A 10,220-nucleotide genomic window follows, 5' to 3' on the forward strand; every position below is an offset into this window, starting at 1 on the left:
AAGAAAAGCCTGGGTAGAGAGATGGATTTTGGAGCTATCAATCTTTAGATGAGGTCTAGACTTAGGCACAAGTGATGTTTTCCAAGGAGAATGCAAGATTCAGATTGAGTGGCAAAAAGGATTGAAATAAATTCTTTAGGGAATTCCAATGTTAAGGGAGCAGGCAGAGGAAGAAGATGTAAGGAAGGAGACTGAGGGTAAAGCTGACCTCTGAGAAAATGAAATCAGAAGCCAAGTAAGTAGCGACTTTCAAGAAAGGGCTAATGAGCAACAAAGGCAAAGGCCAGGGCGACATTTCCTAAAAAGGGGAATAAAACAAAGCCATTTGTTCTGATGGCTAAGAAAGCATGCTGCCTGCTACATATAATTCCTATTTATGTGTGCCTTCACCCACTAGGCTATAAGCATCCATGAAAGGGGCCAAGTTTATTATGCAGCCTCATATACCCATGAGCTAGAACATGCCTGCAGCCTAGCAGGACTTTCTCCGTGCTGCTGAAATATTGTTTGTGTTGCTAGACTCTCTAATGACTCCTGTTCCTTAGTGGTCCACTTCACCCTGCTTGTCTATTGAATAATGAGACAGTAAACAAAGTTGAGAAAAATCTCATTTCCTGCCGCGTGTCCTTTCTTCTTGGGAGAACCCAAGGAGAGGTGAGGGCAGTATTTCTTGGCAGGGAGCATCCTTTCATGATGAGACCAAGTCTTAACTTGCAGAAATTAAGAGGGGGTCGTAATAAGCCTGGGATGGGGGGGGGGGAGCTGGTAAAAAAAAGAAAAAAGAAAAAAACATCAGAGGAGATCACCTCCATTTTTATAGAGCTCTTTGGTGACGGCTATATCGTCACTCTCAGACCACTTGACCCTAGATTGGTGGTAGTGAGGGAACAATGCCCTATTGGATAGCAGGGGGAGTCCTCTACCCTTTCAACTTTCAGATTGTAGGATCTCAAGCTACCTCCCCCCCCCCCCCCGGAGGTGGCTATAATGACAGCAAGGCCTGAATCAAATGGTGACAATGAGGAAGTTCTTTGCTGGGTATATAGTTGTATGGAGAATAAGTGGACAATGGTAGGGAGAAGGGAGGGTGAGTGGAGAGAAACAGAGAGGGGGCAGTGTGTGGACTGTAGGACTGCAGAGCCCCCTGCTGAGAAACTGGAATTCTTCAGGTCCCCGTGGGCCAGGTAAGAGGGAGGAAGGCAGAGGAGCAGTGGGCTGGGAAATGGGAGGGAGAAGGGGGGATGGGCAATGGGGATGATGGCTCTGACTCATGCTCATGTTGACAAATAGGCTGGATTCCTTTCACTCGGCTGGACCTTGCCCTTTCAGGATGTACAGCCAGCGTCAGCACACTGCTAATGGGGCTTTGAGTGTCTCCTTTTGATGAGCACGTCCCAGAAAGCAGGTATTAGCCATTTCTGCTGGGGAGGCAATGAAGGCATTTGCAGCTGAAATCGGCTTTCCTGGCTGCCCTAATAAAGCAGAGACTTTCAAAGCCCCATTAGCAGTGTGCTGACTGCAGCTTTACATCTGTACTAGCCCAGTTTAGGGGAGGAGAGCGCTAGGCACCAACAAACTAACTGCCTCTGACCAAAGCAGGCTTCATTTCCAAGGGGAGACTGAGGGCTCCCAAGGAGAGAATCCTGTCCTCTTATCCCAGGGCCTAGCTAGACCCTCAACTAATGTTTTATGGAGCGGATAAGCAAACTGGAGGAGTTTGTCTGCTAACAGGAGCTGGAGCACCTCACTTTGGACAGCTCCCAGGCCTTGGTGAGCCCATAACTAGTTTGTGAGATGGAGGGAAAACAAGGAGGGCAAAGAAGGGATTGGAAAGGGATGGGGTGAGCTAAAAGAAAAAGGAAGTTTCTTTCTCTGTCCCTTATTTGTGGAACACTTTGCGTAGGAATCTCTCATTTCCTGCATCTCCGCAGGGACGACCTGAGGACTTTCCCGTGGTCAGGTTCCCAAGAGGGGATGGACATGGGAGAAAGGAGGGCCCTGGTTGTCACCAGCCAATTTTGTAAGTTATCTTTTCTGAGACAATGTATATAGGAATGTATATAGGAATGATTTCCGCTTTGGGCAAGGAAATGGGATCTCTGGGAAGTTCACACGCCTTGCCAGAGATGTAAACTTTCTAGAAGATGTAAACGATGGAGGCAGAATTCAAGTCCAAGTCAGCGGGCCTTCCAAGCTCACCTCCTGTTTTCCCTCTGACCACAGAGTCCAGGCAGGATGTCACTCTAGATGTGTAACCATTTCTTGACAGGTGATCTCCTCCCGCCCTACACAGCTGTGTCCATTGTCAGGTAGTGGTGGCAAGGTGAATCACTCTGACTTGCAATCAACTTTTTCTTCCATGGGTCACAGCAAATTTCTAGAGGATTGGTGTTGGGTGGATGGACCTGTACGGAAGCCCTGTTAGTTTTTAGCTTCCATCAGATCAGATATGGCTGCTGTAGGTGTTTCTCTATCTCTTATCATTCCTTCCTGAATGCAAATACATTCAGACAAGACCTTCTTTCTAGGAAGATCTCTAAAGGGAAACAAATAGCAAACGTAGGGAAAGAAATGGATACATGCAAATTCATCTAAGCTGCCAGAGCTGCCTGTCCCGTGTATTTTCTCCACGCATGTGTTTGACTCATACCAATCCTGGTCTAGCCGACGTCCTCTTGTGAGCACTGATGTATGTCTGGGGTTCTTCGCCTGGCCACTAGGCCCTTTGAATATTTCTAGTCAAGATTTGGTCACTGCACCTCTTCAACAGTCCTCTAATCGGAGAAATTAACTCTCGTCAGGCACAGAAATTAATCTTTGTTAGTGTTGTTGTCAGTCTAACTTTGCCTTCCTCTGTGCCAGACACGGAGAGGGATGTCCTAAGGGAGCAGCCACCATTGCCAAAGACCTCAACAGGAGAATGGCTGCCAGCTTTCCTTCTTATCTGACTCAAGGGGTCTGAGCTGTGCTACACCCAGATCTCGAAAGATATTGAATGGCTTGAACATAGGAGTACAGTTATGGCAGGAAAAGAGCAGAAGTCTTTTGGAAAGGACATCAGAGCCAAATGTCAATGGTCTAGGAGTCAGATGACAGTACCCAATGGGGTGGACTTGTTATTGATTTACAGGCTCACCTTTTGAAGTCATCCTTCAGTGGATGTGTGTGTGTGTGTGTGTGTGTGTGTGTGTGTGTGTGTGTGTGTGTGTGTGCTGTGTGTGCGTGCGCGCGTGCACATGTGTGCATGTGTCTAGTTGGGGGATAGCAAAGGTAATGACACAGTCCCTCAGTTACATTTATAAAAAGTGTGGAGCCAACCTCAAGCTTCAAAGCATTCACCAACTCAGTCATATAGAGAACCTTTAATGTTAAAAGGACTCAGATGACTGCAGAATAAACAAATGTGATGTGAATACCATCTTCCACAATATCTGTTTCAAATCCTCTCATTTTCTCATGAAAAAAAATTACGTAAACATGTGTGTTATCATCACATTCATCTGTTCCACCACATTTGATTTTGTTAGTGTCTGGCTAGCTGTACATTCAAGCCAGCGGCAACTGGCTATGTCTATAGCACACCAGAGCAGATTTTTTTCACTTCAAACTACAATACCTTCTTGCATAGGTATTTCTTTAGGAGGATTAGAGAATCTGGAGACTTTTGCTTCTGAGCAAAGGGTGGGAAAACAAGCAGCTCAGGAATCAGTAGAAAGGACCTCCATCCTGTTTTCTCATGGACTGCTTTGCAATCTTGGGGATTCACTTCATTTCTTTGTTTTTCTCTGATGTCCAGTTGTCCCATGTGTAAAAGGTGGGTATTAGACAGGATAATCTCTAAGGTCTCTTTGAGCTCTAATCTTTAGCTTGTCTATGAGGAGTTGTTGAGAAACTAGAGCAGGAAAATGACTGTAAATATCTATAGCCAAGAAGAAGGAGATGAGAGTTTCTTGAAACTTTGAGCCACAATGATCAGAATGTAAGCCACTTCTGTAGGCACATTTCAGAGCCACAAGCTGATTCTACCTGGAGAGGGCTCTCTGCTTCTCCATTTCTTGGATGATTGCTTTCTTGCTACTGGGAAAAGGAAGAAAAGAGGAATGAAAGGAAAGAAGGAAGGAAGGAAGGGAGGGAGGGAAGAAGGAAGAAAGGGAGGGAGGAAGAAAGGGAAAGAGGAAGAAAGGGAAGGAAGGAGGGAAGGAAAGAAGGAAGTAAGAAAGAGAAAAAAGAAAGGAAGGAGGAAGGAAGGAAAGAAGGGAAGGCAGACAGGCAGGCAGGAAGGAAGGAAGGAAGGAAGGAAAGAAGAAAGGGGAAGGAAGGAAGACAAGTGATTTTCTCATTGGCCTATGACATGCAACATGAACTGTCTCTATTATGGATGCAGCCATGGGTACCACTAATGTTGATTCATACCTTAGTGACCTCATGGATCACTGACAGCTGTACCACCTGGCAGGCTGCCTAGAACTCACCGGGACCAGTTAGAAGCCCCAGCTGTACCTCCATTTTGCAGGCTACCACCAGCCCAGCAGTTACCCTTGGGTTTCAAGCTTCCTATTGTCAGTATAAGAAATAATCACATCCTCAAATCAAAAAGTCAGGAATTCTGAGGACCAGTGCCTCTCAGAGAACTGAGTGATGGCTTGCAGACGTACAATGAGATAACAAAGTCACTTTCAGACATCTTTCATAATCCCAAACCCTAGGTAGTTGATAAACAACGCAGTGCCAGCAAGGCCAAGTTCTTGCTATCATGTTGACCAAAGCATTCATTGTGAGGCTTCCTGGGCATTCTATCAAGGGGGAAGGAGAACCCTGACCACTTCTGCATAGTGTAGATGCATCTGCAGGCTGCACAACACCTGTATTTCATGAAGTTTGTGTCATTGGGTGTTGCCAGAGAGAGAGTGAGTTATTCTCTCTGGTTTTGGACCCTTGATTTTTAATCTTGATGATGATGATGATGATGATGATGATGATGATGATGATGATGATGATGATGATGATGATATTATTGTTGTTGTTGCTGCATTTTATTTTCACTTTTGTCTCCAGGAAAGGCAGCTTGTCAGGAGGAGTCCATCCCTGAAAATTCACCAGTAGGTTCATGGCCAAGGTGAACGGCTCTTCTTTCTTGACCTTTAGGCTTGGATGATCTAAGGTGCTTCAGCTACAAAAACATACCTTCCCACATTCCCAAACACAATAGTTTCTACCATCCACATCCACATTGTTGAACCTTCTCCTGCAAGTCCAATTGCAAGAGATTGAGGAAGGATGAAAGAAATGGGGTTGAACAATGCAGGTCAATGTCAATTTCTGAGAACACTAGCACTTAGAGAAGAGTTGGCACTCACACTTGCTGTTTCCCAGACTTGCATATTGATTCCTTCCTAGAGAAGGCCTGGGTCTTAAAGGGAATAATACCACACACTCAATGGGACTGGCTCCCTCCTGTTATTTTGAGACAGGGTCTTGCTCTGTGTAGTTCATGCTAGCCTAGACTCATTATGTAGCCCAGCCTGGCTTCTGACTCTTGATCTTCCTGCCGTATTCTTCTGAGTGTTGGGATTATAGCCATGCCATAGCATGCTTGGCTTCAGGGAGACTAAAAGAAATTAAAAATATACTTTCTTGTTTTGTTCCTCTTTGATGACTTTTACAAGACTTAGCCAGCCAGGCTGGAGAGGAAATAGCAATGGTTTTGAAATCAGATTTGAAATGTGTTCCTGGCACCCACCAATCTGTAAAGTGAGGTCCTTCTGTGTGATAGTTATGAAGTCTGGGGTGTGTGTAAAGAGCAGGGCATGAGGTAAGTAGGTGCTCAAGAAATGGAAACGTGACTTATTTGGAAATCTAACATCTTCAGAGTGAATCTGAGGCCTACGCTGTTTGTTTTTGCTGCTGTTTCTGGCCCAAAGTGCCAAGAATCAAACCATCAGTTTCAGTAACAGATTAGGTCTCTACATAGCAAAATAGAGTGGTTTGGCTGCCTCGGGATGGGTGGGGGAACCCATGTGATTTGTCAGGGAGACAGCTGTCTGCCTCACAGCTAGGAAAGAAATGAGCACTTTTTATATTTGTCAGGTAAGAAGGAAAGAAGGTAGCTTGGGCCCTACATGGCCAGGCCCGTGTGGTGTGAAGAATACTGACTGACCATGATCCCTTAGCCAACTCCCTGAGGCCAGATGGCTTTGAGAATTCACAATTTTTCATGTTTTAGAAAAGTACTCAGGGGCAGTTCTTGGACATCGTCTACTATCCCCTAACCTGAGCAGCAGAATTTGAGGCCTCAACTTGGCAAACAAACAAAAATAAATAAATAAAGTGAGATTTCTGCAGTGAATATTCATCTGAAATGGGATAAATGAAGTCTACAAAGAAATTCAGGTCAGGTCAGGTTTTACTGCCAAATGAATCATGAAAAAAATAATCTTGGTATTCTGAGCTTTTCGGATTTCAAAATTACACCTTGTTGATTTATAATAATAATAGAGATGATGATAAATAATAACAGTTGCATTTAATAATCGTTTTCCTTGTGTCAGGGTCACTAAGTGTTTTACATATATTTTCATATTTAGTCTCTGACGGTCCTGGGCGGTTAGTATTATCATTTTCCTTTTAGTGATGAGAAAAATAAGACTAAGAATGTTAAAAAATGCCCCCCCCAAAGGTGTCACAACTAGTACACCGCCACCCTAGGATCTGAACCTAGATCATTCCGATTGCAAAATCTATCGTGGTAAAAATAGACTCATGTTTTTCCTTTTAGTAATTATTGCTTCACCTTGGAGTCCAGAAGTTAGACTTTTGGGTCGTGTGACTTGATCCAGGCTAGAAGTGTTTTATATGGGCTAACAGATGAGAGATACGAAGAGACAAGCCAACCAGAGTTGGTTATGGTTGGCTTGGTTATGGATGACATAAAACTGATCACTGCCATCTTGGTAAACCAGCTGCTTTGACTGAAGCCCAGCCCAGCCAGCCTTTGACCTTGGTCTGATCCCCCATTGTTCAAGACAAGGTTCATTCATGTTGAGAAAGGGTGACTGGGCTGTGCAGGCCTGTATCAGGCCATCTCTCTGTGTGACCTCTATTGTTTGGGTAGAGTACTACACAGGGACAAAGATCCTAATGAGCCTTAATGTGGGAGGAAATGGCCATCCTAAAAATAACGCCAGGCCCTGTGGAGTAATGACATCATTAGCCAACTCCAGCCTGGAGGGAGTCTAAGCACTTTTGACTAGACGTTTTATTTTAGCACAAGATGTATCAAGTAGATCTATTATGCTTGTCAGCCCAAGCCAGGGTTGCAAGGCAAGAATTAAGTGAAGGGGGAACAAGAAGGGCCACGACACTTGCTTTAATCACATTTTACATAATTGGAATGGTTGCTATTTCCAAATCTTCAACCAGGCAGTCTTCATGACCACAACCAAACAGATCTGGAAAGAGAAGAAATTCTATTGTCTGGAGAGGACCTGACATTTTAACTTCATTTTAAGTCTAGGGGAGGAGAAACAGCCTGGGGATCTGGATTAGCCAAGAGCTGCTGAGAAAGCTGGAAGTAGATGTCTCGGAGAATTCCTCGGCACCAGGATTATCCTCCTCTTTATAGCTGACAAGTGGGCAGCAGGTTTCTTCCTTCCCATGGTCCTTCCCCTAACAGAGTTCTTGAAATCATGCATGAAGTAACCGGCCTATTCAACCTCTGTTCGCCTCCTCTACTTGACCATGCACTTCTTAAAGATCAGGATTAGCCATTAGCTCCTAAGGAATGGATTAGTCATCCATTCTTCATAGTAGCATAGTGCCTCGTATTGAAATCCTTGATAAATAGATGTTAAATTAGATCAAGTGCTGGTGGATCTGTTTCATATATCTGTTCGTTTACGTGTAAGAGATTATTACTCATTGACTTTACAACCCAAAGAATGGAAGTAGAAACCGGTCTTTCTCCAAGCGGACAGTGAGGTAACCACTGGACTAGGGACAAAGAGCCCTGCATGCTATGACTTAAGTGGTTCCAAAAGCGTAAGCTTTCCTTCATACAAAGCAATGACAAACCCCTCCAAGGAGCTCTTGGACTCCAGGAAGAAAAGAAACAACACTAAACCTGGTAATAGTGCAGAGACAAATCAGCCTGTCTTGATACTCAGACCCAGAGGGTCTTTTCCTTTTCCGTTATCCTGACCCTACTGTGAGCATGGCTGTGGAATTCTGGTAGGTTCAGCTGTCTGAGGAAGCGGAGAAAGAGAGGTGGGACCATTTTTTATGTGGCCTGCCGCTTGTCTAGCCACGTACTTGTTTCTCCCCAGAACAAATTGTTTCAGCTGCCTCCCTGCTTCCTTCTCTCCCTCCCTTCTCTGCCCTCCTTTCCCACTCACAGTCCTCACTCAGCCTTCTTCTCTTCGCCTGGGCCCCCTGAGGTCTGTCATAATTAGAATAAGAGGAAGGAGGGGAGTCATCCTAGCCCACCAGGGCTTTATGGGAAGCTGGGACTGCTTGCTGGGAACCTGGAGCTACACACGTTTCAGTGTCTTTCGTCTTTTCCCATCAAGATACCTTCCAACACACAGGGCCCTGGACTAAAGCCAGGAGGGGCCTAGGCCAGGAAACCCATGGCTTTGCTGTAAAAACATAGATGACAAAATGTGAGTGCACTTGTGTGTAAAGATATTTATAAACGTGGGTGTGGATTTATTATTTGTCTGTGCTCCCAATGAGGAGGTAATAGAAAACAGTTAATTTTTTCCCCCTAAACCTACAGAATGTAGCCCATGTCAAATTTGGGGTAGAAGTTCTCTAGGGGGTTCCGACGTATTCATCTGTGGTCCCTCTAAGCCTTATGGGAAGGAAAGGAGTAGATGGAGTAGATCATTGGAATTATCCCAAATCTTCATTGGCACAGCCGAGCAGGCATGGCATGCTCAGCAGGGTCGCATGCGAGCAATGGATGCAGGCTTTCCCAGCTTCTGCTATACCACAGTCTTGCCCTGTGCTGGCATTTTCCTGAGCAATGCTGAGGGCATCATTAATCTGTCTCCTAGCTATTTTTCTGCCCAGCCCAGGAGACGACTCTGGCCTATAAATCAGCTCCATACAGAGCAGGAAAATCAAGAAAGGGATATAATAAGGAGGAAAATCGCCACTCGAGAAGGATACGGATCTGAGCTTGAGACTAAGAAAGTGAAGAAACATGAACAAGTAAATTCTTTTATTTTTTAGAAAATCAGGTGAAAAGACAACATTATATGAACCTGGCAGGGCTAGATCTGGGACAAAGGAGATTTTGAATCTGGTCTCCAAGATGTTATTCTAAGCTTCTTGTTCTGGCTAATCTCTCTGGGCTACAACTAGGCCATCTGTTAAGGTGAGATCCCACATGCCCTCACTCAGCTTTGTGTGTACTTGGTAACTAAAACAAGTGCAGAGAAATTAAACAAACACATACATGCAACGATTCAAACCCTGGGCACCGACTCATGCCAAGTAATAAAAAGTACTCCTGGTGAAAATGTATGTGTAGTGCCATAGGAGATGGGAGTTTGTATGGTCAGTAAGATCATGAAAGAGCTGAAAGCCAACTGGGTACTGATTCTTGGTTGTAAGGTACCAGTCCATCAACCATGAGCCAGAATCCCCATTCTTCGGGATGGATTTGAACATCTAAGTTTCTGTGAACATGCCATTTGTCTCCACACTGATACAGGCACTCATGTTCTTGTAGTGACTCTTCTACTTCATTTTCAGGCTCCAGGGCTTTTGGGGAGATGTGGCTGCCTGCTTAGGTGCATCCCTGTAAGTTTCTGCTTGAACCCATTGCTTTCCAGACTACCTCTCTAGATAACTTTGCCTTTGTTCGGGCTTCTTTTTTCTGTGGGATATCCTCCTCTCTTTCCATTTAAATTTCAATTAGTTCATCAGGCTCAACTGATAACATCTCCTCTTTAAAGCCATCCTTGAGGTCTATGGGAATTGCTGATCATTCTCTTCTGTTTTCTTTTGCCTTTACTTGAACTAGGGAAGCAACAAGTGGAGGGACTAACAGGCTGGGCTCAATGTGTCATGGATTTGAATCTTGCCTCTTCAGCTTGTAGCTGAAGTGACCTTTGGAATGTGACTTTTGGAAACCTCACTTCCTTGCTGGTAATATGGAAATAATGGTGTATTGTTCTGTGTGTGTGTGTGTGTGTGTGTGTGTGTGTGTGTGTGTG

This window comes from Dipodomys merriami, unplaced genomic scaffold (assembly GCF_024711535.1).
Source record: "Dipodomys merriami isolate MVZ:Mamm:240054 unplaced genomic scaffold, mDipMer1.0.p SCAF_29, whole genome shotgun sequence".
NCBI lineage: Eukaryota > Metazoa > Chordata > Mammalia > Rodentia > Heteromyidae > Dipodomys > Dipodomys merriami.